Source organism: Balaenoptera borealis (genome assembly GCF_965194805.1).
Source record: "Balaenoptera borealis genome assembly, chromosome: X".
NCBI classification, from domain to species: Eukaryota; Metazoa; Chordata; class Mammalia; order Artiodactyla; family Balaenopteridae; genus Balaenoptera; species Balaenoptera borealis.
Window position 1 is genome coordinate 48,245,767 of NC_138881.1, and position 27,264 is coordinate 48,273,030.

The following is a 27,264-nucleotide window of genomic DNA, read 5'->3' on the forward strand; positions in this document are numbered from 1 at the left end:
AAGGCAACTTAGGAAGGATTAATCTTCATAATATACAAGCAGCTCATGCAGCTCAATATCAAAAATACAAAAAACCCAATCCAAAAATGGGCAGAAGACCTAGATAGACATTTCTCCAAAGAAGATATAGAGATTGCCAACAACCACATGAAAAGATGCTCAACATTTCTAATCATTAGAGAAATCCAAATCAAAACTGCAATGAGGTATCACCTCACACTGGTCAGAATGGCCATCATCAAAATATCTACAAACACTAAATGCTGGAGAGGGTGTGGAGAAAAGGGAACCCTCTTGCCCTGTTGGTGGGTATGTAAACTGATACAGCCACTGTGGAGAACAGTATGGAGGTTCCTTAAAATCTAAAAATAGAACTACCATATGACCCAGCAATCCCACTACTGGGCATATACCCTGAGAAAACCATAATTCAGAAAGAGTCATGTACCATAATGTTCATTTCAGCACTATTTACAATAGCCAGGACATTGAAGCAACCTAAGTGTCCATCGACAGATGAATGGATAAAGAAAATGTGGCACATATATACAATTGAATATTACCCAGCCATAAAAAGAAACGAAATTGAGGTCTTTGTAGTGAGGTAGATGGACCAAGAGTCTGTCATACAGAGTGAAGTAAGTCAGAAAGAGAAAAACAAATTACTTATGCTAACACATATATATGGAATCTAAAAAAATATATATGGTTCTGAAGAACCTAGTATCAGGACAGGAATAAAGACACAGATGTAGAGAATGGACTTGAGGACATGGGGAGGGGGAAGGATAAGCTGGGACAAAGTGAGAGAGTGGCATGGACTTATATATTCTACCAAATGTAAAATAGCTAGCTAGTGGGAAGCAGCCGCATAGCACAGGGAGATCAGGTCAGTGCTTTTTGATCACCTAAAGTGGTGGGATAGGGAGAGTGGGATGGAGGTGCAAGAGAGAGGAGATATGGGGATATATTTATATGTATAGCTGATTCACTTTGTTATAAAGCAGAAACTAACACACCATTGTAAAGCAATTATACTCCAATAAAGATGTTAAAAAAAGTTTTTATCTGCCTGTGTGTGTGTGTATATATGTGTGTATATATATACATATATATAAATACACATATATATATCAATAATTACTTTAAGTGCAAATGGATTGAATTCAGAAGTCAAGTGTCACACAGTGGCTAGATGGATAAAATACCATGACCCAACTATATGCTGCCTACAGGAGACTGATTTCAGCTTTATCACCACACATAGGCTCAAAATGAAGTTATAGGATAAGATATGCAGGTGGAAGCCACATGAAAGTAGCTTTCACCAAACTTATACAAGACAAAGACTTTAAGCTCAAAATGGCAGCAAGTTACAAAGAATATCATTATATAATGATAAATTGGTCAATATATTATCAGGAACATATAAAAATCATAAATATATATGCAGCCAATAGTGAAGACCCAAATTACACTAAGCAACTACTAAGTCTGAAGGGAAAATTAGAAAACAATACAGTAATAAGAGGGGAAATCAATACCTCACCTTCAGGAATAGATCAGCCAGACAGTAAATCTACAAGGAAATGTTCCACCTGAATCATAAATTAGACAAATTGGACCTTATAGGCACATATAGAACATTCTTTCTAACAGCAGAAGAATATACTTTCTTCTCAAGTGCACATGGAACATTCTATGGAATGATCATATAATAAGACAAAACAGTTCTTAGCAAACTTAAGAAGATCAACATACCAATTTTCTTTTATAAACAGAATGGTATGAAACTAGAGATCAATAACAGGAGCAAAGCTGAAAAATCTACACATATGTGAAAACTAAACAACATATGTCTGAACAACCAATGGGTTGAATAAGAACTTAAATAGAATTTTTTTAAAAAAATTCAAAATAAATGATATTTGAAAAACAACATAACCAATTTTGTGGAATGTTGCAAAAGCAGTTCTGAAAGGAAAGATATATGTTCCAATGTATGCATATATTAAGCATTTAGAAAGATCTCAAATAAACAATCGAACTTTAAACCTCAAGGAAGTGGAAAAAGAAAAATAAATTAAGCCCAAAGTTAGCAGAGGAAGGAAATAATAAAGATCAGAGTGGAAATAAATTGAGAAGTCAGAAAAAAATAGAAAAGATTTACAAAACTAAGAAGTTTTTGAAAAGATAAACAAAATTGAGAAACATTTGGCTAGACTACCAAGAAAAATGAGCAGACTCAAATAAAATCTGAATTTAAAAAGGAGACATTACAACTGATACTACAGAAATGCATAGGGTCATAAGAGACTACTATGAACAATTATATGTCAACAAATTAGATAACTTAGTAGAAATGAATATATTCATAGAAACAAAGAACCTCCAAAACTGAATCAGGAAGAAAAAGAAAAGCAAAAAAGACAAATAATTACTAAATGTATTGAATCAGTAATCAAAAACCTCAACACAGAAAACCTCAGGAGAAGACAGCTTCACTGATGAACTCAACCAAACACTTAAAGAAAAATTAATGCCAATCTTTTTCAAACTCTTCTGAAAAAATAAATAGGAGAGAACACATCCAAACTAATTATTTGAGGCCAGAATTACTCTTCTACCAAAGCCAGATAAGAACATTATAAGAAAGAAAACTATAGACCAATATAACTGATGGGTATCGATGCAAAAATTCTCAACAAAATATTGGCAAACTGAATTTAAAAACACATTAAAAGGGCCATGACCAAATGTGATTTATCCCTGGGGTACAAGAATGGTTCAACAAATGCAAATCAATAAATGTGATGCATCATACTGATAGAATGAGAGATAAAATCACATGATCATCTCAATAGATGCAGAAAAAGCATTTGGCAAATGCATCATCCTTTCATGATAAAGACACTCAACAAATTGATTATAGAATGAAAAAGTCTCAACATTACAAAGGCCAAATACCAGAAACCCACAGGTAACATTATACTCAATGGTGAAAAATTGAAAGCTTTTCCTCTAAGATCAGGAGCAAGACAAGGATGCACACTGTCAACACTGTTATTCATGTAGTACTGGAAGACCCAGCTACAGCAATTAGGCAAGACAAAGAAACAAAAGGCATCTAAATAGGAAAGAAAGAATTAGAATTGTCTGTATTTGCAGATGATTCAATTTATTATAGAAAATTACAAAGCCTCAAAGGGAAAAAAAATGTTTTAATTACTAAAGGAATTCAGTAACGTTGCAACATATAAAATCAACCTATGGAAATCAGCTGCATTTCTATGCAATAACTATAAAACATGAGAAAGAAATAAAGAAAACTATCCCAGGGGGCTTGAAATGCTGGAATAGGAAGATCCTGAGCTCACAGACACACCAAATCTACAACTACATATAAAAAAATATCTTGGAGAATGACCAGAAGACTAGTAGATCAGAGTTTCTACAGCTAAGGATATATTAAAAAGGCCACATTGAAATGGTTAAGAGCACAGAGATGAGGTCTAGTCAGAGCCCAAACCCTGGTGCAGCAACAAAAGCAGGAGGGATAACACAACCATGAAGATTGTCCCTGAGGAGAAAGATGTCCAAACTTCAGGGGATCTGCATTGGGAAGTTGAGCCATTGGGATCTGCACTGTGGACCTGCACCAGGAAGATGAACCTTGTCTGATTTTGAAAACCAGTCCCAAGGTCCTGTATTGGGAAGATGAGCAGGGACTTGGTGGAACTTTTTCTGGGGATGGAAATGCTGGTGGGTGCAATTTTTTTTTTTTTTACTCTCCTTTCCCATAGATGGCCTGGCACTGGCAGGTGCCATTTCTGTCACTCTCCATCTACATAGTTAATTACGTGCACTAACATTCCCTTGCAGACCAGCTCTGCCCACTCTCACTGGCCTCTCTGAAGCAGCAGTTCCCCACACCATCTGATGGGCTGCCTCACCTGGCACCAGCAGCAACTCCAACCAGCTACTGCCCTTAAACACCTGATGGGCCACCTAGGATGGCACCACTGATCTTCCAAAGATGCTACTGCCCCATCCTACCTGATGCTCAGCCCCAGCCTGCACCAGCATCCTTCCAAAGTGGTTCTTACAACCTTGCCCCCCAGTGCATCAGAAACAGTTATGGCCACATCTTGTGGCCAGCCAGTTTGGGGTCCAACACTGCCCATCAGTATGCCACAGCACTCGAGGTCCAACCACAACAGGAGGGCACACACAGCCCACACAGTGTATATCCCTGGAGCACCTAGCTCTGGTGACCGGGGAGGTTGTGCCACTGAGCCCCAAATGACAGCTTCAACATAAGGACACTCTTTCAAGACCATAAGTTATAGCTGATCTATATAATACATACAAACAAATACAGAACTAGACAAAATGAGGAGACAGAGGAATACCTTCCAAACAAAACAAACAAACAAAACCCAAGACAAAAAACTAAAGAAAAAGGAGGTAAGCAATTTACCAAATAAAGAGTTCAAAGAAATAGTCATAAAGACGGTTACCAAACTCAGGAGAGAAATGGATTAATTCAGTGAGAACTTTTAAAAAAGAGAAAGTATTAAAAAGAAAGAATCAGAACTGAAGAACGCAATAACTGAAATGAAAAATATGAAAGAATCAACAACAGATAGAGGATGCAGAAGAATGGATCAGTGATCTCAAAGAGAGGACAGTGGAAATCACCCAACTGGAAAAGAAAAAAAAAATTGTTTTGAAAGGAGTATTACTTAAGGGACCTCTGAGATAACATCAAGCATACTAATCTTCACATTATAGGGGCCCCAGAAGGAGAAGAGAGAGAAAGAGACAGAAAACAAACACCAATGGAAAAGTACAAAGGATCATGAGTTTGCCACAAACAATTATAAGCCAACAAATTGAACAACCTATAAGAAATGGATAAATTCCTAGAAACATACAAACTTCTAAGACTGAATCAGGAAGAAAAAGAAAATCTGAACAGACAAATCACTAATAAGGAAATTGAATTAGTAATTTAAAAAATCCCAATGAACAGAAGTCCAAGATCAGATGGATGACCTCACAGGAGAATTCTACCAAACATTTAAAGAAGAGTTAACACCTATCCTTCTTAAACTATTCCCAAAAATTGAACAGGAAGGAACACTTTCAAACTCATTCTACAAGGCCACCATTACGCTGAAATCAAAACCAGATAAGAATGTCACAAAAAATTATGGGTCAATATCCCTGATGAACAAAGATACAAAAGTCCTCAACAAATTGTTAGGAAATCAAATTCAACCATGAATTCAAAGGATCATACACCGTGGTCAAGTGGGATTTATTCTAGGGATTCAAGCATGGTTTACCATCTGCAAATCACTCTCTGTGATACACCCCATTAACAAAATTAAGGATAAAAATCATATGCTCATCTCAATAGGTGCAGAAAAAGCATTTGACAAAATTCAACATCCTTTTACGACAAAAAATCTCAAAAAATGGTTATGGAAGGAATGTATCTTAACATAATAAAAGCCATAAATGGCAAACCCACAGCTAATATAATAATGGTGAAATGCTGGAAGCCTTTCCTCTAAGATCAGGAACAAGACAAGGATGCCCACTCTTGACACTTTTATTCATCATAGTGTTGGAAGTCCTAGCCACAACAGTCAGGCAAAAAAAAAAAAAAAAAAAAAGAGATAAAAGTGATCCAAATTAGAAAGGAAAAAGTAAAACTGTCATTATTTGCAGATGACATGATACTATATATAGAAAACCTTAAAGATTTCACCAAAAACAAAATGAGAAGTAAAAAATGAATTGGTGAAGTTGCAAGATACAAAATCATTATACAGAAATCTGTTGTAGTTCTATATACTAATAATGAACTATCAGAAAGAGAAATTAAGAAAACAATTACATTTACAATTGCATGAAAATGAATAAAACACCTAGGAATAAGTGTAACCAAGGAGGTAAAAAATCCATACTCTGAAAACCCTAAGACACTGATGAGTGAAACTGAAGATAGCACAAATAAGTGGGAAGATATACTCATGTATTGGAGGAATTAATACTATTAAAATGTCTGTAGTACCCAAAGAAATGTACAGATTCAATGCAATTTCTGCAAAATATAATGGCAATTTTCATGGAACTGGAAAAAGTAATCATAAAATAGGTATTAAAACACAAAAATCCCTGAATAGCCTAAACAATCTTGAAAAAGAACATGTCATTCTCCCTGATTTCAAACTGTACTACAAAACTAGAGTATTTGAAACAGTATGGCACAAAACACATAGATCAATGGACCAGAATAGAGAATGCAGGAATAAGCCCATCCTTATATGGTCATTCAATTTACAACAAAGGACCCAAGACTATACAGTGAGGAAATATAGTCTCTAAACTAAATAGTGTTGGGAAAACTGGACAGCTACATGCAAAGGAATAAAACTGGAACAATTCGTACACCGTATATAAAAATAAGCTCAAAAGGGATTAAAGACTTAAGTGTAAGACTGTAACCATAAAACACCTAGAAGAAAACATAGCCAATATGCTTTTTGACGTCAGTCTTAACAATATTCTTTTGGATCTGTCTTCTCAGTCAAGGGAAACAAAAGCAAAAATAAACAAATGAGATCACATCAAACTAAAAAGTTTTTGCACAGCAAAGGAAACCATCAACAAAACAAAAAGGCAACCTACCTAGTGGGAGAAGGTATTTGCAATTGATATATCCAATAAGGAGTCAATTTCCAAAATATATAAAGAACTCATAAAACTCAATATCAAAAAACAAACCAAAAAAAATCTGATTTAAAATGCACAGAGGAACTGAACAGACATTTTTCCAAGGAAGAATTACAGATGGCCAACAGACACATGAAAAGATGCTCAACATCACTAATCATCAGGAAAATGCAAATCACAACTACAATGAGATATCATCCCATACCTATCACAGTGGCTATTATGAAATAGACAACAAAAACAAGTTTTGGCCAGAATGTGAATAAAAGTGAAGGCTCATGCAGTGTTGGTGGAAATGTAAATTGGTGCAGTCATTATTGAAAACAGTATGGAGGTTCCTCAAAAACTTAAAAATAGAACTACCATATAATCCAGCAATTCCACTTCTGGGTATTTATCAAAAGAAAATTAAAACACTGATTGAAAGATATATAAATTCATATGTTTATTGGCAGCATCACTTACCACAGCCAAGATATGGAAGCAAGCTAAGTGTTCATCAGTAGGTGAATAAATAATGAAGATGTGGTATGTGTGTATGTGTTTGTATATCTATCTATCTATCTATCTATCTATCTATCTATCTATCTATCTATCTATCTCTATATATCTATACATATATAACAATATTACTTGGCCATTAAAATGAATGAGACATTGTCATTTATGACAACATTGATGGACCTAGAGGAAATAAGTGAAATAAGCCATATAAGTCAGACAGAGAAAGACAAATATTATATAATTTTACTCATATGTGGAATTTAAGAATCCAAACAAACAGAAACAGACTCATAGATACAGAGAACAAATTTATGTTCATCAGAGGGGAGGGATGGGGGGTTGAGTGAAATGAGTGAGAGGGATTAAGAGGCACAAACTTCCAGTTATAAAATTAATAAGTTGTGGTGATGTAATGCACAGCATAGGGAATATAATCAATAATATTGCAATATTTTCTTTCACCAGACTAATTTAATATTGTATGTCAATTATACTTTCAGTAAAAATGATTTTTAAAAACTTTATACAAAGCTACAGTAATCAATCAGTGTCAATCAATTGGTGTCAAGGATAAACACAGAGACCAATGGGATAAGATTGAAGTCTAGAAAAATGAGCAGTAACAAGTAAGTAACAAGTAACAAATGAACAATAACAAGTGTTGGAGAGAGTATGGGGAAATTGGAGCCCTCATACATTGGTGATGGAAATGTAAAATGGTACAGCTGCTGTGGAAAATAGTTTGTCAGAGAACGACAAATAGTGTATGATCTTATTTGTATAATGTAAAAAACCAAAACTCTTAGAAACAGAGTAGATTGGTGGTTGTCAGGATATGGGGTATGGGGGAAATGAGGTGAGGTTTGTCAAAGGGTACAGACTTCCAGTTAGAAGATGAATACGTTCTAGGGATCTAATGTATAGCATGGTGATTGTAGTTTATAATACTATATTATATACTTGAAAGTTGCTAAGAGAAAGTTGCTAAGAGAGAACATCTTAAATGTTCTCACAACAAAAAAGAAATGGTCATTACGTGATGTGACAGAGATAATAGCTAGTGCTAAGGTGGTAATCATTTTGAAATATAAGGGTATAAAACCAATACGTTGTACACCTCATAATAAAGCTAGTGAAAAAGAGGATGCCAAAACAAAATATGGACTGGGAGAAAATATATGCAAACCATATTTACAGAATATAGAAAGCTCTCTGAAAACTCAACAGTAAAATATTAAACAAACAGTCCAATTAGAAACTGGGCAAAAGACATAAAAAGACATTTCATCATAGAAGACATACAGTTATCAAATAAGAATATGAAAAGATTTTTAATAGTGTTAGCTATTAAGGAAATGCAAATTAAGACTATGATTAGGCATCCCGATACACCTATTAGAACAACCAAAATTCAAAATATTGACAATACCAAATGCTGAGGAAGATATGGGGAAACTACATCTCTTGTAAATTGCTGGTGGGAATGTAAAATTGTACAGTCACTCTGGAAATTAGTTTATCAGTTTCTTTAAAGTAAATATATACTTACGCTATGACCCAGCAATTGTACTCCTTGGCATTTATCCCAGAGAAATGAAAACTTATGTCCACAAAAAGCCTGTATAAGTGTGTCCATAGCAGCTTTATTTGTAATAGCCCCAAACTGGTATCAACCCAGTTAATTTTGTGTAGGGAGTGGACTAGTTTCATTATTTTGCATGTGGCTGCCCAGTTTTCACAACATGATTTATTGAAAAGACAACACTTGCCCAATTGTATATTTACCTCCTTTATTGTAAATTAATTGACCATATAAGGGTGGGCTTATTTATGGGTTCTCTATTTTGTTCCATTTGTCTATGTGACTATTTTTCTGCCAATATCATACTGTTTTGACTACTATAGCTTTGTAATATAGTTTGAAATCAGGGAAAGTGATTCCTTAAGGTTTGTTATTAAGATGGCTTTAGCTATTCAGGGTCTTTTATGGTTCTATACAATGTTAAAATTGTTTGTTCTGTTTCTGTGAAAAATACTGTTGGAATTTTGATAGGGATTGCATTCAATTTGTATATTGCTTTGGGTAAAATAGAAATTTTAACAATATTAATTCTTCCAATCCAAGAGCACAGAATATCTTTCCATTTATTTGTGTCTTCAATTTCTTTCATTCATGACATAGATTTCAGTGTACAGATCTTTCCCCTCCTTGGTTAACTTTATTCCTAGGTATTTTATTCTTTTTTATGCGATTGTAATTGTATTTTTTTCTTAATTTCTCCTTCTGATATTTTGTTGTTAGTGTATAGAAATGCAGCTAATTTTTGTACATTGGTTTAGTACCCTGCCAGTTTCCTGAATTTGTTGATTATTCTAACAGTTTTGGTGGAACTTTTTGGGATTTCTCTATATAGAACCATGTCATCTGCAAATACTGACAATTTTACATCTTCCTTTCCAACTTGATGCCTTTTTTTCTTACCTAATTGCTATAGCAAGGATTTCCAATACTATGTAGAATAACAGTGGGAAGAGAGGACATCCTTGTGTTGTTCCTGATCTTGGAGGAACAGTTACAGCTTTTCACCATCGAGTATGATGTTAGATATGGGCTAGTCATATGTGGCTTTTATAATGTTAAGGTACATTCCCTCTATACCCACTTTGTTGATAATTTTTATCATAAATGAATGTTGAATTCTGTCAAATTATTTTACTGCACCTATTGAGATGATCATATGATTTTTATCATTCATTTTGTTAATGTGGTGTATCACATTGATTGATTGACATATGTTGAAACATCATTGCATCAGTGGAATAAATCAACATTGATTATGGTGTATGATCCTTTGACTGTATGGTTTAATGTGGTTAGCTAATATTTTGTTGAGTATTTTTGCATCTATATTCATCAGAGATATTAGCCTGTAATTTTATTTTTTTGGTGTGTGATACCACACAAAAAAAACCAGATACCTTGTCTGGTTTTGGTATCAGGGGAATGCTGACCTCATAATAATGAGTTTGAAAGTGTTCCCTCCTCTTCATTTTTGAAGACTTTGAGACTTTACACGTTCGGTAGAAAACACCAGTGAAGTCATCTGGTCCTGGACTTTTGTTTGCTGGGAGGCTTTTCATTACTGATTCAATCTCCTTATAAATCAGTATATTTATATTCTATTTCTTCCTGATTCAGTCATGAAGATTATGTTTCTAAGAATGTATCCATTTCTTCTAGGTTGTCCAGTTTGTTGACTTATAGCTGTTCAAAATATTCTCTTATAATGTTTTGTATTTCTGTGATATCCATTGTAATTTCTTCTCTTTTCTGGTCTTACTTATCTGAGCCTTCTATCTTTTTTCTTAGTAAGTCTACCTAAAGAGTTATCTATTTTGTTTAGCTTTTCAAAAAACAGTTCATAGTTTTACTGATCTTTTCTATTCTCTTTTTAGGCTCTATTTCATTTATATCAGCTCCAATTTTTATTATTTCCTTCCTCCACTAACTTTGGACTTCATTTGTTCTTTTTTTTTCTCAAGTTCTTTAGGTCTAAAGTTAGATTATTTATTTGAGATTTTTCTTGTTTCTTAGGGTAGTCCTGTATTTCTACAAACTTCCCTCTAAGAACTGCTTTTGCTGCATCTAACAGATTTTGGTATATCATATGACCATTTTCATTTGTCTCTGGATACCTTTAGATTTCTCCTTTTTGCTACATTGTTCAGGCATGTTGTTAATCTCCACATATTGGTGATTTTTTAGGCTTTTTTTCATATAATTGATTTCTAGTTCTATGCCACAGTTGTCCCAAATGATGCATGATATGATTTCAGTCTTCTTGGGTTTATTAAGACTTGTTTGGTGGCACAACGTGTGATATAACCTGGAGAATGTTCACTGTGTACGAGAATAATGTGTATTCTGCTGCTTTAGATAAAATGTTCTGTATATAACTATTAATTCAATCCATTCTAAAGTGTCATTTAAGGCTGATGTTTACTTAATGATTTTCTGTCTGGATCCTTTATCCATTGATGTAAGTGAGATGTTAAAGTCACCTTCTATTAACATATCAATGTCAAATTCTCCCTTTAGGTCAGTTAATATTTGCTTTATATACTGTGGTGTTCCTATGTTGGGTGCATATATATTTTAAAATGTTGTGTCTTCTTCTTTGACTTACTCCTTTATCATTATGTAATGCCCTTTTGGTCTTTTACTACGTCCTTGTTTAAAGCCTATTTTGTCTGATATGAGTATACCTACATCACCTTTCTTTTCATTTCCAACGGCATGATATCTTTTTGTATCCCATCATTTTTTTTTTATTTTATTAATTTAATTTTATTCGATTTTTTATTTTTGAGTGTGTGTTAGTTTCTGCTTTATAACAAAGTGAAACAGCTATACATATACATACATCCCCATATCTCCTCACTCTTGTGTCTCCCTCACACCCTCCCTATCCCACACCTACAGGTGGTCACAAAGCACCAAGCTGATCTCCCTGTGCTATGTGGCTGCTTCCCACTAGCTATCTATTTTACATTTGGTAGTGTATATATGCACATAACATTCTCTCACTTCATCCCAGCTTACCCATCCCCCTGCCTGTGTCCTCAAGTCCATTCTCTACATCTGTGTCTTTATTCCTGTCCTGCCCCTAGGCTCTTCAGAACAATTTTTTTCCTTTAGATTCCATATATACATGTTAGCATGAGATATTTGTTTTTCTTTTTCTGACTTAATTCACGCTGTATGACACACTAGGTCCATCCACCTCATTACAAATAACTCAATTTCATTTATTTTTATGGCTGAGTAATATTCCATTGTATATATGTGCCACATCTTCTTTACCCATTCATCTGTCGATTGACACATAGGTTACTTCCATGTCCTGGCTATTGTAAATAGAGTTTCAATTAACAGTGTGGTACATGATTCTCTCTGAATTATGGTTTTCTCAGGGTACATGCCGAGTAGTTGGATTGCTGGGTCGTATGGTAGTTCTATTTTTACTTTTTATTAGGAACATCCATACTGTTCTCCATAGTGTCTGTATCAATTTACATTCCCATCAACAGTGCAAGAGGGGTCCCATTTATCCACACCCTCTCCAGCATTTATTGTTTCTAGGTTTTTGATGATGGCCTTTCTGACTGGTGTGTGGTGATACCTCATTGTAGTTTTGATTTGAATTTCTCTAATGATTAGTGATGTTGAGCATCTTTTCATGTGTTGGTTGGCAATCTCTATGTCTTCTTTGGAGAAAGGTCTATTTAGGTGTTCTGCCCATTTTGGGATTGGGTTTTTTGTTTTTTTGATATTGACCTGCTTGAGCTGCTTGTAAATCTTGGAGATGAATCCTTTGTCAGTGGCTTCATTTGCAAATATTTTCTCCCATTCAGAGGGTTGTCTTTTCATCTTGTTTATGCTTTCCTTTGCTGTGCAAAAGCTTTTAAGTTTCATTAGGTCCTATTTGTTTATTTTTGTTTTTATTTCCATTTCTCTAGGAGGTGGGTCAAAAAGGATCTTGCTGTGATTTGTGTCATAGAGTGTTCTTCCTATGTTTTCCTCTAAGAGTTATATAGTGTCTGGCCTTACATTTAGGTCTTTAATCCATTCTGAGTTTATTTTTGTGTATGGTATTAGGGAGTGTTCTAATTTCATTCTTTTACATGTAGCTGTCCAGATTTCTCAGCACCACTTATTGAAGAGGCTGTCTTTTCTCCCTTGTATATTTTTGCCTCCTTTATCAAAAATAAGGTGACCATATGTGCTTGGGTTTATCTCTGTGCTTTCTATCCTGTTCCACTGATCTATATTTCTGGTTTTGTGCCAGTATCATACTGTCTTGATTACTGTAGCTTTGTAGTGTAGTCTTAAGTCAGCAAGCCTGATTCCTCCATCTCTGTTTTTCTTCCTCAAGATGGATTTGGCTATTCAGGGTCTTTTGTGTTTCCATACAGCTTGTGAAATCTTTTGTTCTAGTTCTGTGAAAAATACCATTGGTAGTTTGATAGGAATTGCATTGAATCTGTAGATTGCTTTGGGTAGTAGAGTCATTTTTACAATGTTGATTCTTCCAATCCAAGAACATGGTATATCTCTCCATCTGTTTGTATCATCTTTAATTTCTTTCATCAATGTCATATAGTTTCTGCATACAGGTCTTTTGTCTCCTTTTGTAGGTTTATTCCTACATATTTTATTCTTTATGTTGCATTGGTAAATGGGAGTGTTTCCTTAATTTCTCTTACAGATTTTTCATCATTAGTGTATAGGAATGCAAGAGATTTCTGTGTATTAATGTTGTATACTGCTACTTTACCAAATTCATTGATTAGCTCTTGTAGTTTTCTGATAATGTCTTTAGGATTCTCTATGTATAGTATCATGTCATCTGCAAACAGTGACAGATTTACTTCTTCTTTTCCGATTTGGATTCCTTTTATTTCTTTTTCTTCTCTGATTGCTGTGGTTAAAACTTCCAAAACTATGTTGGATAATAGTGGTGAGAGTGGACAACTTTGTCTTGTTTCTGTTCTTAGTGGAAATGGTTTCAGTTTTTCACCATTGAGAATGATGTTGGCTGTGGGTTTGTCATACAGGGCCTTTATTATGTTGAGGAAAGTTCCCTCTATGCCTACTTTCTGGAGATTTTTTATCATAAATTGGTGTTGAATTTTGTTGAAAGCTTTCTCTACATCCATTGAGATGATCGTATGTTTTTTCTCCATCAATTTGTTAATATGGTCCATTACATTGACTGATTTGTGTATATTGAAGAATCCTTGCATTTCTGGGATAAACCCCACTTGATCATGGTGTATGATCGTTTAATGTGCTGTTGGGTTCTGTTTGCTAGTATTTTGTTGAGGATTTTTGCATCTATACTCATCAATCATAGTGGCCTGTAGTTTTCTTTCTTTGTGACATCTTTGTCTGGTTTTGGTATCAGGGTGATGGTGGCCTCATAGAATGAGTTTGGGAGTGTTCCTCCCTTGTTATATTTTGCAAGAGTTTGAGAAGGATAGGTGTTAGCTCTTCTCTAAATGTTTGGCAGAATATGCCTGTGAAGCCATCTGGTCCTGGGCTTTTGTGTGTTGGAAGATTTTTAATCACAATCTCAATTTCAGTGTTTGTGATTGGTCATTTTATATTTTCTATTTCTTCCTTGTTCAGTCTCAGAAGGTTTTGTTTGTCTAGGAATTTATCCATTTCTTCCAGGTTGTCCATTTTATTGACATCTAATTTCTTGCAGTAATCTCTCATGATCCTTTGAATTTCTGCAGTGTCATCTGTTAGTTCTCCTTTTTCATTTCTAATTCTATTGATTTGAGTCTTCTCCCCTTTTTTCTTGATGAGTCTGGCTAATGGTTTATCAATTTTGTTTATCTACTCAAGGAACCAGCTTTAAGTTTTATTGATCTCTGCTATCATTTCCTTCATTTCTCTTTCATTTATTTCTGATCTGACTTTATGATATCTTTCCTTCTGCTAACTTTGAGGTTCTTTTGTTCTTCTTTCTCTAATTGCTTCAGGTGTAAGGTTTGGTTGTTTATTTGAGATGTTTCTCTTTTCTTGAGGTAGGTTTGTATTGCTATAAACTTCCCTCTTAGAACTGCTTTCGCTACATCCCATAAGTTTGGGTTGTCGTTTTTTCATTGTCATTTTTTTTCAGGTGTTTTTTGACTTCCACTTTGGTTTCCTCAGTGATCTCTTGGTTTTTAGTAGTGTATTGTTTAGCCTCCATATGTTTGTATTTTTTACAGATTTTTTCATGTAATTGATATGTAATCTCATAACACTGTGGTTTGGAGAGATATTTGATATGAGTTAGATTTTACTAAATTTACCAAGGTTTGATTTTTGATGCAAGCTATGATCTATCATAGAGAATGTTCCATGAGCCCTTGAGAAGAAAGTGTATTCTGTTTTTTTTGGATGGAATGTCCTATAAATATCAATTAAGTCCATCTTGTTTAATGTGTCATTTAAAACTTGTGTTTCCCTATTTATTTTCATTTTGGATGATCTGTCCATTGGTGAAAGTGGGGTGTTAAAGTCCTCTTCTATGATTGTGTTACTGTCGATTTTCCCTTTTATGGATGTTAACAGTTGCCTTATACATTGAGGTGCTCTTATGTTGGGTGCATAAATATTTACAATTGTTATATCTTCTTGGATCGATCCCTTGATCATTATGTAGTGTCTTTCTTTGTCTCTTGTAATAGTTTTTGTTTTAAAGTCTATTTTGTCTGATATGAGTATTGCTACTCCAACTTTCTTTTGATTTCCATTTGCATGGAATATCTTTTTCCACTCCCTCATTTTCAGTGTGTATGTGTCCCTAGGTCTGAAGTGCGTCTCTTGTAGACAGCATATATACGGGTCTTGTTTTTGTATCTATTCAGCCAGTCTATGTCTTTTGTTTGGAGCATTTATTCCATTTACATTTAAAGTAATTATTGATATTTATGTTCCTTAAAACCATTTTCTTAATTGTTTTTGGTTTGTTGCTGTAGGTCTTTTCTTTCTCTTGTGTTTCCTGCCTAGAGAAGTTCCTTTAGCATTTGTTGTAAAGCTGTTTTGGTGGTGCTGAATTGTCTTAGCTTTTGCTTGACTGTAAAGGTTTTAATTTCTCCATTGAACCTGAATGAGATCGTTGCTGGGTAGAGTAATCTTGGTTGTAGGTTTTTCCCTTTCATCACTTTAAATATGTCCTTCCACTCCTTTCTGTCTTGCAGAGTTTCTGCTGGAAGATCAGCTGTTAATCTTAGGGGGGTTCCCTTGCATGTTATTTGCTGTTTTTTCCCTGCTGCTTTTAATATTTGTTCTCTGTATTTAATTTTTAGTAGTTTGATTAATATGTTTCTAGGCATGTTTTTCCTTGGATTTATCCTGTATGGGACTCTCTGTACTTCCTGGACTTGGTTAACTATTTCCTTTTCTATATTAAAGATGTTTTCAACTCTAAGCTCTTCAAATATTTTCTCAGTCCCTTTCATATTCTCTCTTCTTCTGGACCCTTAAAATTCCAATGTTGGTGTGTTTAATGTCGTCCTAGATGTCTCTGAGACTGTCCTCAATTCTTTTCATTCTTTTTTCTTTATTCTGCTCTGTGGTAGTTATTTCCACTCTTTTATCTTCCAGGTTACTTATCCATTCTTCTGCCTCAGTTATTCTGCTATTGATTCTTTCTAGAGAATTTTTAATTTCATTTTTTGTGTTGTTCATCATTGTTTGTTTGCTCTTTACTCCTCTAGGTCCTTGTTAAACATTTCTTGTACTTTCTCCATTCTATTTCCAAGACTTTGTATCATCTTTACTATCATTACTCTGAATTCTTTTTCAGGTAGACTGCTTATTTCCTCTTCATTTTTTGTTCTGGTAGGTTTTTACCTTGCTCCTTCATCTGTTGTGTGTTTCTCTGTCTTCTCATTTTCCTTCCTTAGTGTGTTTGGGGTCTCCTTTTCTCAGGTTGCAGGTTCATAGTTCTCGTGTTTTTTGGTGTCTGCCCCCAATGGGTGAGATTGCTTCAGTGGGTTGTGTAGGCTTCCTTGTGGAAGGTACTGGTGCCTGTGTTCTCGTGTATGAGGCTGGATCTTGTCTTTCTGGTGGGGAGGACCACGTCCAGTGGTGTGTTTTAGGGTGTCTGTGACCTTATTATTATTTTATGCAGCCTCTCTGCTAATGTGTGAGGTTGTGTTCCTGTCTTGCTAGTTGTTTGGCAACGGGTGTCTGGCACTGTATTTTGCTGGTCGTTGAGTGGAGCTGGGTCTTAGTGTTGAGATGGAGATTTCTGGGAGAGCTTTCGTCATTTGATATTGCGTGGAGCCGGGATGTGCCTGGTCGCCAATGTCCTGAACTCATCTCTCCCCCCTCAGAGGCATAGGCCTGACACCTGACCAGAGCACCAAGACCCTGTCAGCCACATGGCTCAGAAGAAAGGGAGAAAAGAAGAAAGAAAAATAAAATAAAATAAAGTTATTAAAGTAAATATTTTTTTGAATTACTATAAATAAGAAAATTAAAAAGTAATTTAAAAGAAAGAAGAAAAGACAAAAGAGAGCAACCTACGCAAAAGACAAATCCACCAATGATAACAAGCGCTATAAAGTATAGAAAAAAAAAAGAACAGACATAACACTAGGGCAAATGGTAAAAGCAAAGCTCTACAGACAAAATCACACAAAGATGCATCCACATAGACACTTACAAAAAGAGAGAAAGGAAAAAAAAAATATATATATATACATATATATATATATATATATATATCAGTATAAAAAACAAGGAAGAGAGCAACCAAATCAGTAAACAAAACTACCAATGATAATAAACTCTAAATAGTAAACTAAACTAAACATAAAACCAGAGGAAAATTAGATGCAGAACACAAACTCCAAGTACAGTTGTTTCCATAGTCCATCGCCTCAATTTTGGGATGGTTCATTGTCTCTTCAGGTATTCCACACATGCAGGGTACATCAAGTTGATTGTGGAGATTTAATCTGCTGCTCCTGAGTCTGCTGGAAGAGATTTCCCTTTCTCTTCTTTGTTTGCACAGCTCCTGGAGTTCAGCTTTTGATTTGGCCCCGCCTCTGCATGTAGGTTGCCTTAGGGCATCTGTTCTTCACTCAGACAGGGCAGGGTTAAAGTAGCAGCTTATTAGGGGGCTCTGGCTCACTCAGGCCAGGGGGAGGGAGGGGTAGAGAATGCCAGGTGAGCCTGTGAGGCAGAGGCCGGCATGACATTTCAACAGCCTAAGGCTCGCCGTATGTTCTCCCAGGGAAGATGTTCCTGGATCACGGGATCCTGGCAGTTGCGGTCTGCACAGGCTCCTGGGAGGGGAGATGTGTATAGTGACCTGTGCTTGTACACAGGCTTCTTGGTGGCTGCAGCCGCAGCCTTAGCATTTCATGCCTGTCTCTGCTGTCCGTGCTGATTGCCGCAGCTCACTCCCGTCTCTGGAGCTCATTTAGGTGGTGCTGTGAATTCCCTCTCCTCACGCACCCCAAAACAATGGTCTCTTGCCAGTTAGGTGGTTCCAGACTTTTTCACGGGCTCCCTCCCAGCTAGCTATGGTGGACTAGCCCCCTTCAGGTTGTGTTCACACAGCCAACCCCAGTCCTCTCCCTGGGATCTGACCTCCAAAGCCTGAGCCTCAGCTCCTAGCCTCCACCCACCTTGGTGGGTGAGCTGAGAAGCATCTCAGGCTGGTGAATTCTGGTCGGCACTGATACTCTGTGTGGGAATCTCTCCACTTTGCCCTCTGCACCCTTATCCTTACAGTCTCTTCCATGGCTCCAAAGCTTTCCCCCCACCAACCCCCATCTCTGCCAGTGAAGGGGCTTCCTAATGTGTGGGAACTTTTCCTTCTTCACAGCTCCCTCTCAGAGGTGCAGGTTCTGTCCTTATTCTTTTGTCTCTACTTTTTTCTTTTGCCCTACCCAGATACATGGGGAGTTTCTTGCCTTTTGGGAAGTCTGAGGTCTTCTGCCAGCATTCAGTAGGTGTTCTGTAGGAGTTGTTCTACATGTAGATGTATTTCTGATGTATTTTTAGGCAGGAAGGTGATCTCCACGTCTTACTCCTCCACCATCTTGAAGGTCTCCCCACTTCACTTTTAGTGTGTTTGTGTTTTTACATCTGAAGTAAAGTTTTTTGTAGGCAGCATATACATGTCTTCTTTTTTATTTTTTTTATTCAGGCACTCTATATCTTTTGAATGGATAATTTAATCTATTAACATTTAAAGTTATTATTAATAATATGTACTAATTGTCATTCTGGACAATATTTTCTGAATGTTTTGGTAGTACTTTTGTAGTTTATTTCTTCTTGTCTTGCTACCTTCCCTTTAGATTTAATAACATTGTTTAGAATTATAATAAGATTTCTTTCCTATTTTCTTTAGTGAATCTACTATAGGTTTGGCTTTGTGACTATCCTGAGGTTCACATATAAATAATTTATGTATATAACCATCTTATTTTATATTGATAGAAACTTAAATTTGAATTCATTCTAAAACTCTACATTTTTAACCCCCTTGTTTTGTTTTCCATGTCACATTTTACATCTTTTTATTTTATATATGTCCTTAAATAATTATTGTAGTTTTCATTAATTTTACTACGTTTGCCTTTTAACCTTCATACAAACTTTACAAGTGATTAGTAGACTAATTTTACTGTTTTCTTACCCTTATCAGTTTTATATTTTTTTCTTTTCAGTTAGTAGTGTCATTTCTTTTCAGTTTAAAGAAGTACTTTTAATATTTTCTGTAAAGCTGATTTGGTGGTGGTGAACTATTTTATCCTTGCTTGTCTGGAAATTATCTCTACTTCAAATCTTTACATGTAGGATGTTCTTGGTTAGATTTTTTCCTTTCAATGCTTTGAATATATCATGCCAATTTCATCTGGCATGCAAATTTTCTGCTAAAATATCTGAAGATCTTCTTATGACACTTCCCTTTTATGTAACAAGTTGTTATTCTCTTGCTGCTTTTAGGATTCCCTAACTTTTGGAGCAGTTTTCTCAGGGTTACTTGAGATGCTGCCTCCTGGACTTGAATTCCTCAGTATGTCCATTGAATAAAACATAACTCTCAACATTTAGGTTGTGTACATGTTTTTTTAGCCGACAGTTATGGTGACTGATGAATGGACAAGAGCAGACTTTTCTCCTTCACCTGAACTCTGTGAGGATCTGGAGCTTTGGTACCAGCAGAGGCCTCTTGTGCCCATCTGCCTCCTCGGGGAGTACAGATGAATTTAACTGAGTCTCTCCTGGTTCTAGGATCTCCTGTTATTGATGATTCTAAGTTTTATTCAGTGATGTTAAATTCCTCTCTGGAGAAGCAGTTTATCCGTGAAACTTAGTTTCAAGAAGAGGTGCCTGAGTTATCCTCAGTATAAAAGGCACTGGGAAGATTTTGCTCAGTTTAGACACTGAACAGGTTATTCTCAGTGAAAAGGACTGGGAAGATTTTACTCAGCTTAGACATTGAGTGGTTTATGCTCAGTTTAAAGACTTGGAAGACTTTGCTCAGTTAAACACTGAACAAAGTTGGACTGAGTAATTAGGGGGAATACTGGCCTGTCGTTTTTCCTTGAATTGGCTACCTTAATAGAGTTTGTCAAAATAAAACTGAAAACTTATGAGAGCTTCTGATCTCCAAAGAAGGGGCTCGCTCCTCCTGGCCAGCAACAGCTTTCTCAGGCGACTGAGAAACTTGCAGGAGTGGTGAAGGCAAGACCTCACATCGTGCAGCTGTCTCTATAAGGAAAACCACTCATTTTAATGAACAACCTTCTCAATTGGGGACACAAATAACTGGCCATTCCATAATCCGAGCATGTCTGGTAGTCTTATACACCACTGGGAGGACCTGAGACACATAAGAGGGGGCTGAAACAAATCTGGGTCCAAAGCCTAGAGGAGTTAAGCTTTAAGCAGCACATTGGCCCACTACACAATTGTCACCAGCAATTTTTGTTTTGACAAACCATCCTCAGAATGGGAAATAAAGCTTTCAGAACAAAAGATAAAGGAATGACAGATTGCCAGCCTCCAACTAATACTCCAGCCAGGTTTATGTACAAAACTTACACTTACAAGTACTTACTTAATTGGGAATTAAAGGAACTCTTGCTCTTTTATTGTGTATGAAGCTAATTTAAGTTTAAAAAGCAAGCTTGATAAAAATATCTTTTCAAAATTCTGACTTTAAACAAAGGCCTTCTAGGGAGACTTACCTTTCTCTTGTGTCTTTGATATGTAAAAGTTCTACCTGATCTTCCTAGGGGGTTGTGTGTGTGTGTGTCTGTTTGTGTGCATATGTGTTTTGACAACTTGACCTCTGCCATACTATTTTTGAGAGTAAACTCTCTAGATCTCACTTAGGTGACATCCTCTTCCACTCTCTTATGGAGAAGCATCTTGAGTCTTATTGGTTTGAATCACTATTAAGATATATCATTAATGGCCAAATGATGGATCCTTTAAATTGGAAAATCTTCTAGATTGGTGGATTTCTAGAGCACTGTCATTATAAACAGCTGTTTTATTGGTACCTATAAAAACAAAAATCAAATTAAAAGTAGAAAAAAGAAATATATCCAATGGTCAAACTAAGAATGTCCTTAGTTTAAATCAAATAAAGAAAAATCGGTTTGGGAAGGTTTATTTGCTTCCCCTCAATAGGTCTTACAGATGCTAATAAAAACATTAAAATAATTAATGTTAACAGGAAAAAAAAACTTGTAAGAAAGAGTAGATACTTTTTCCAACAGTGTAGAAAATTTAAAAAGGACTTAAATGAATAAAGATATCTTTAGATGGTTATTTAAAATAGGCTAAATAAAACAGAAATGTGATTAAAACACAAGGTTTTCATATTACACTACCGAAGGTTAAATGGGCCAAAAGAGACCCCTTACTGGTGCTCAATATTAAAAGCCATACAGGTCGGCTCTATGTACCCCAGTATATATATACTGAAAAAAAATACACTGAGATACCTGAGCAGCAATTATTTGGGGGCAACAATTAGGCAAAAGAGCCTGAGTTCTTTGGCTCAACCCCCCTCTGGGGATCCCAGAACCTCTTATATAAAAATAGATAAAATGGACATGGGATAAAAAGAAAGAAAAACTTCTAGAGCTCCTCCTGTAAGATCAAAACTTGTTGATTGGAGCCTAATGAAAGCTAAAGTTAAAGGTATAAAATTTGATGGAATTGAGATGAAAGTGTATAAAATTAGTATATTTAAATTGGCTTTATATAAGATGGCTACATCTCTTTTGTTTAATTATATTGTGGGATAGCCATGTTTCACTGGGGAATGCTTCCCCTATGTGGTATAATAATGTAGGACATATAGATCTGCCCCTGAGGAAATATTAAACATACTAAAGGAAACCAGTAGGGGTACCTGAGCCATTCAAAAAATTAAAACTGGGAACTGACATTCAAAGGCTAATAAAAATAAAAATAGTGATTTTGCTCTGGGTTTAACTTGTAAACTCAGAAACAAGGTCTTGCTCAAAGCCTTCTACAAGTTTTTGAAGGCATGATAAACTAAATTCTAAAGTTCTAGAACTTAGAGCTCATAAATTTCAGTTTGGTTAGAAATATTCTCACTGATATAATATATAGTTGGACAAATAAAACTTTTAGTATCATTTAGGCAACAGACCGGTTCTCTGGTGAAATAAAAGCAACTGTCTTTCTCTTGCAAATCTCTACAAACCAGAAATGTAAATACAGGTCACAAGGACCTGAAACTGAGTCTAATTAGCTCAATCAGGCAAAACCAGAAACCAAAGGAAAACAGTGACAAAGTGGCGGTTTTAAAATTCAAACCACTGGGAATGCTCCCTCAGCCAAACTTTACAAATAGTAAGGCCTTAGTCATCTGAGCAAGAAACTTTAATGTATTCCAACTGTTTTTGTAAACTAGTAAGTTTATATTGTAATACCTGATTCATAAGTAAGTTTTTTTTTTAAGTGAGGCCATGAGATCTCACTTTTGCCTGTTTATACATCTGTGTACACATTATACATATGAGATATCTCTACCTCTGGAAATTATTTTCAAAATTCAATTTAGAAAGAGCTCAATTTAAAAGTAAGCACTTACAAATTACATATTAAAAAACCTGGCCAAAATGACTTTCAGGTTCACATAAACTGGGAAGTATTTAATATTAAGTTGATACCTGGTATTAAAGTTAGATTAAGTTTGTTGATCTAATTAATATAGACATGTCTTTAGAGTCATCAACATTAAATATAATACTTTATTGTACCTAGGTTTAATAGAAGTCAAATAAGACCTTATTATACCTAGTGCAAGAAAAATTACTTGATATGATGAAACTTTAAAGTAAATGTAAATGAGATAAGAGCTTTTGGGTCAACTCTTTAAAAATAATTATATTTTAGAAATGTCTACTTAAAATGAACTCTCCTGATATTTGGTAACATAAAGTTCTAGAGTTGTGCTAATTTAAGTGAAGTGATGGAAGTTTATTGACATAAAATACTGAGACATCAATTACTAAACAGAGAAATTAAAGGTATTTAGGATATTAATGAATATGTTTGGTGCCACCCTGAGATGCTCTCTAAAAGAACACAAATATTTTTTTTTTTAGAAATTATCATTGGTATTTATGTTCACCAATCTACAGAATGCTAATGTAAAAGACAGTTCATAATTGCTTACTTCTTAGTTTTCTCTGGAAATTAAGGTTTTTAAGAGTTGAAGATTCTAATTTAAACATGTAATCAAAACTAATAGGAATAATAAGGAACTATTTCAGTATAGAGTAAGAAAGTAGAATGTGTGTTTTCAGTAAAGAAGGTATGAGGGATAGCCTCATCCACCAGAGGGCAGACAGCAGAAGCAAGAAGAACTAAAATTCTGCAGCCTGTGGAACAAAAACCACATTCACAGAAAGATAGGCAAGATGAAAAGGCAGACGGCTATGTACCAGATGAAGAAAAAAGATAAAACCCCAGAAAAACAACTAAATGAAGTGGAGATAGGCAACCTTCCAGAAAAAGAATTCAGAATAATGATAGTGAAAATGATCAAGGACCTCGGAAAAAGAATGGAGGCAAAGATTGAGAAGAGGCAAGAAATGTTTAAGAAAGACTTAGAAGAATTAAAGAACAAACAAACAGAGATGAATAACACAATAACTAAAATGAATACTACACTAGAAGGACTCAATAGCAGAATAACTGAGGCAGAAGAACGGATAAGTGACCTGGAAGACAGAATGGTGGAATTCACTGCTGCAGAACAGAAAAAAGAAAAAAGAAAAAAGAAAGAAAAGAAATGAAGACAGCCTAAGAGACCTCTGGGACAACATTAAACACAACAACATTCACATTATAGGGGACCCAGAAGGAGAGGAGAGAGAGAAAGGACCAGAAAAAAATATTTGAAGAGATTATCATCGAAAAGTTCCCTAACATGGGAAAGGAAATAGCCACCCAATTCCAGGAAGCACAGCGAGTCTTATACAGGATAAACCCAAGGAGAAACACGCCAAGACACATAGTAATCACTAGCAAAAATTAAAGACAAAGAATAATTATTAAAGCATCAAGGGAAAAAAGACAACATACAAGGGAACTCCCATAAGGTTAACAGCTGATTTCTCAGCAGAAACTCTACAAGCCAGAAGGGAGTGGCATGATATACTAAAAGTGATGAAAGGCAGGAACCTACCACCAAGATTACTCTACCTGGCAAGGATCTCATTCAGATTTGATGGAAATCCAAAGCTTTACATACAAGCAAAAGCTAAGAGAATTCAGCACCACCAAACCAGCTATACAACTAACGCTAAAGTAACTTATCTAAGTGGGAAACACAAAAGAAGAAAAGGACCTACAAAAATAAATCCAAAACAATTAAGAAAATGGTCATAGGAATATTCATATAGATAATTACCTTAAACGTGAATGGACTGAATGCTCCAACCAAAAGACACAGGCTTGCTGAATGGATACAAAAACTAGACCCATCTATATGCTGTCTACAAGAGACCCACTTCAGACCTAGTGACACATACAGACTGAAAGTGAGGGGATGGAAAAAGATATTCCATGCAAATGGAAATCAAAAGAAAGATGGAGTAGCAATACTCATATCAGATAAAATAGACTTTAAAATAAAAAATGTTACATGAGACAAGGAAGGACACTACATAATGATCAAGGGATCAATCCAACAAGAAGATATAACAATTATAAATATATATGCACCCAACATAGGAGCACCTCAATACATAAGGCAACTGCTAACAGCTTTAAAAGAGGAAATCGATAGTAAAACAATAATAGTGGGGGACTTAAACAACTCAGTTACACCAATGGACAGATCATGCAAAATGAAAATAAATAAGGAAACAGAAGCTTTAAATGACACATAGACCTGATAGATTTAATTGATATTTATACGACATTCCATCCAAAAACAGCAGATTACACTTTCTTCTCAAGTGCGCTCAGAACATTCTCCAGGATAGATCACATCCTGGGTCAAAAATCAAGCCTTAGTAAATTTAAGAAAATTGAAATCATATCAAGCATCTTTTCTGACTGCAACACTATGAGATTAGAAATGAATTACAGGCAAAAAAATGTAAAAAACACAAACATATGGAGACTAAACAATACGTCACTAAATAACCAAGAGATCACTGAAGAAATCAAAGAGGAAATCAAAAAATACCTAGAGACAAATGACAATGAATACACAACAATCCAATATCTATGGGATGCAACAAAAGCAGTTCTAAGAGGGAAGTTTATAGCTATACAAGCCTACCTCAAGAAACAAGAAAAATCTCAAATAAACAATCTAACCTCACACCTCAAGGAACTAGAGAAAGAAGAACAAACAAAACCCAAAGTTAGCAGAAGGAAAGAAATCATAAAGATCAGAGCAGAAACAAATGAAGTAGAAACAAAGGAAAAAATAACAAAGATCAATAAAACTAAAAGCTGGTTCTTTGATAAGGTAAACAAAATCGATAAAGCATTAGCCAGACTCATCAAGAAAAAGAGGGAGAGGACTCAAATCAATAAAATTAGAAATGAAAAAGGAGACATTACAACAGACACTGTAGAAATACAAAGCATCCTAAGAGACTACTACAAGCAACCGTATGCCAATAAAATGGACAACCTGGAAGAAATGGACAAATTCTTAGAAAGGTACAACCTTCCAAGACTGAACCAGGAAGAAATAGAATATAAGAACAGACCAATCACAAGTAATGAAATTGAAACTGTGATTAAAAATCTTCCAACAAACTAAAGTCTAGGACCAGATGGCTTCACAGGTGAATTCTATCAAACATTTAGAGAAGAGCTAACACCCATCCTTCTCAAACTCTTCCAAAAAATTGCAGAGGTAGGAACACTCCCAAACTCATTCTATGAGGCCACCATCACCCTGATACCAAAATCAGAAAAATATACTACAGAAAAAGAAAATTATATACCAATATCACTGATGAATATAGATGCAAAAATCCTTAACAAAATACTAGCAAACAGAATCCAACACCACATTAAAAGGATACTACACAATGATCAAGTGGGATTTATTCCAGGGATGCAAAGATTCTTCAACATACGCAAATCAATCAATGTGATACGCCATATTAACAAATTGAAGAATAAAAAACATATGATCATCTCAATAGATGCAGAAAAACTTTTCACAAAATTCTACACCCGTTTATGATAAAAACTCTCCAGAAATTTGGCATAGAGGGAACCTATCTCAACATAATAAAGGCCATATACAACAAACCCACAGCAAACATCTTTCTCAATGGTGAAAAACTGAAAGCATTTCCTCTAGATCAGGAGCAAGACAAGGATGTGCAGTCTCACCACTATGATTCAACCTAGTTTTGGAAGTCCTGGCCACGGCAATCAGAGAAGAAAAAGAAATAAAAGGAATTCAAATTGGAAAAGAAGAAGTAAAACTGTCACTGTTTGCAGATGACATGATACTATACATAGAGAATCCTAAAAATGCAACCAGAAAACTATTAGACTTAATCAATGAATTTGGTAAAGTTGCAGAATACAAAATTAATGCACAGAAGTCTCTTGCATTCCTATACACTAATGATGAAAAATCTGAAAGAGAAATTAAGGAAACACTCCCATTTACCTTTGCAACAAAAACAATAAAATACCTAGGAATAATCCTACCTAGGGAGACAAAAGACCTGTATGCAGAAAACTATAAGACACTGATGAAAGAAATTAAAGATGATACCAACAGATGGAGAGATATACTATATTCTTGGATTGGAAGAATCAATATTGTGAAAATGACTGTACTACCCAAAGCAATCTACAGATTCAATGCAATCCCTATCAAATTACCAATGGCATTTTTTACGGAACCAGAACAAAAAATCTTAAAATTTGTATGGAGATACAAAAGACCC

The 27,264-nt window shown here is 35.2% G+C and overlaps 2 protein-coding genes across 6 annotated transcripts in view; one reads left to right on the forward strand and one right to left on the reverse strand.

Moving 5' to 3' along the window:
* The window catches only part of KLF8 (KLF transcription factor 8), a 336,861-nt gene that overhangs the window by 170,046 nt on the left and 139,551 nt on the right, over window positions 1-27,264 (forward strand). The gene's annotated exons all lie outside the window — the stretch shown is intronic.
* LOC309620349 (zinc finger X-linked protein ZXDB-like) overlaps window positions 1-27,264 on the reverse strand; it is a 962,758-nt gene that overhangs the window by 12,338 nt on the left and 923,156 nt on the right. Inside the window, exon 2 of the mRNA XM_082376576.1 lies at window positions 1-25,523. This exon is cut by the window's left edge and continues 12,338 nt beyond it. The gene's annotated coding sequence lies outside the window, so the exon portion shown is untranslated. The remainder of the gene's footprint in view (window positions 25,524-27,264) is intronic.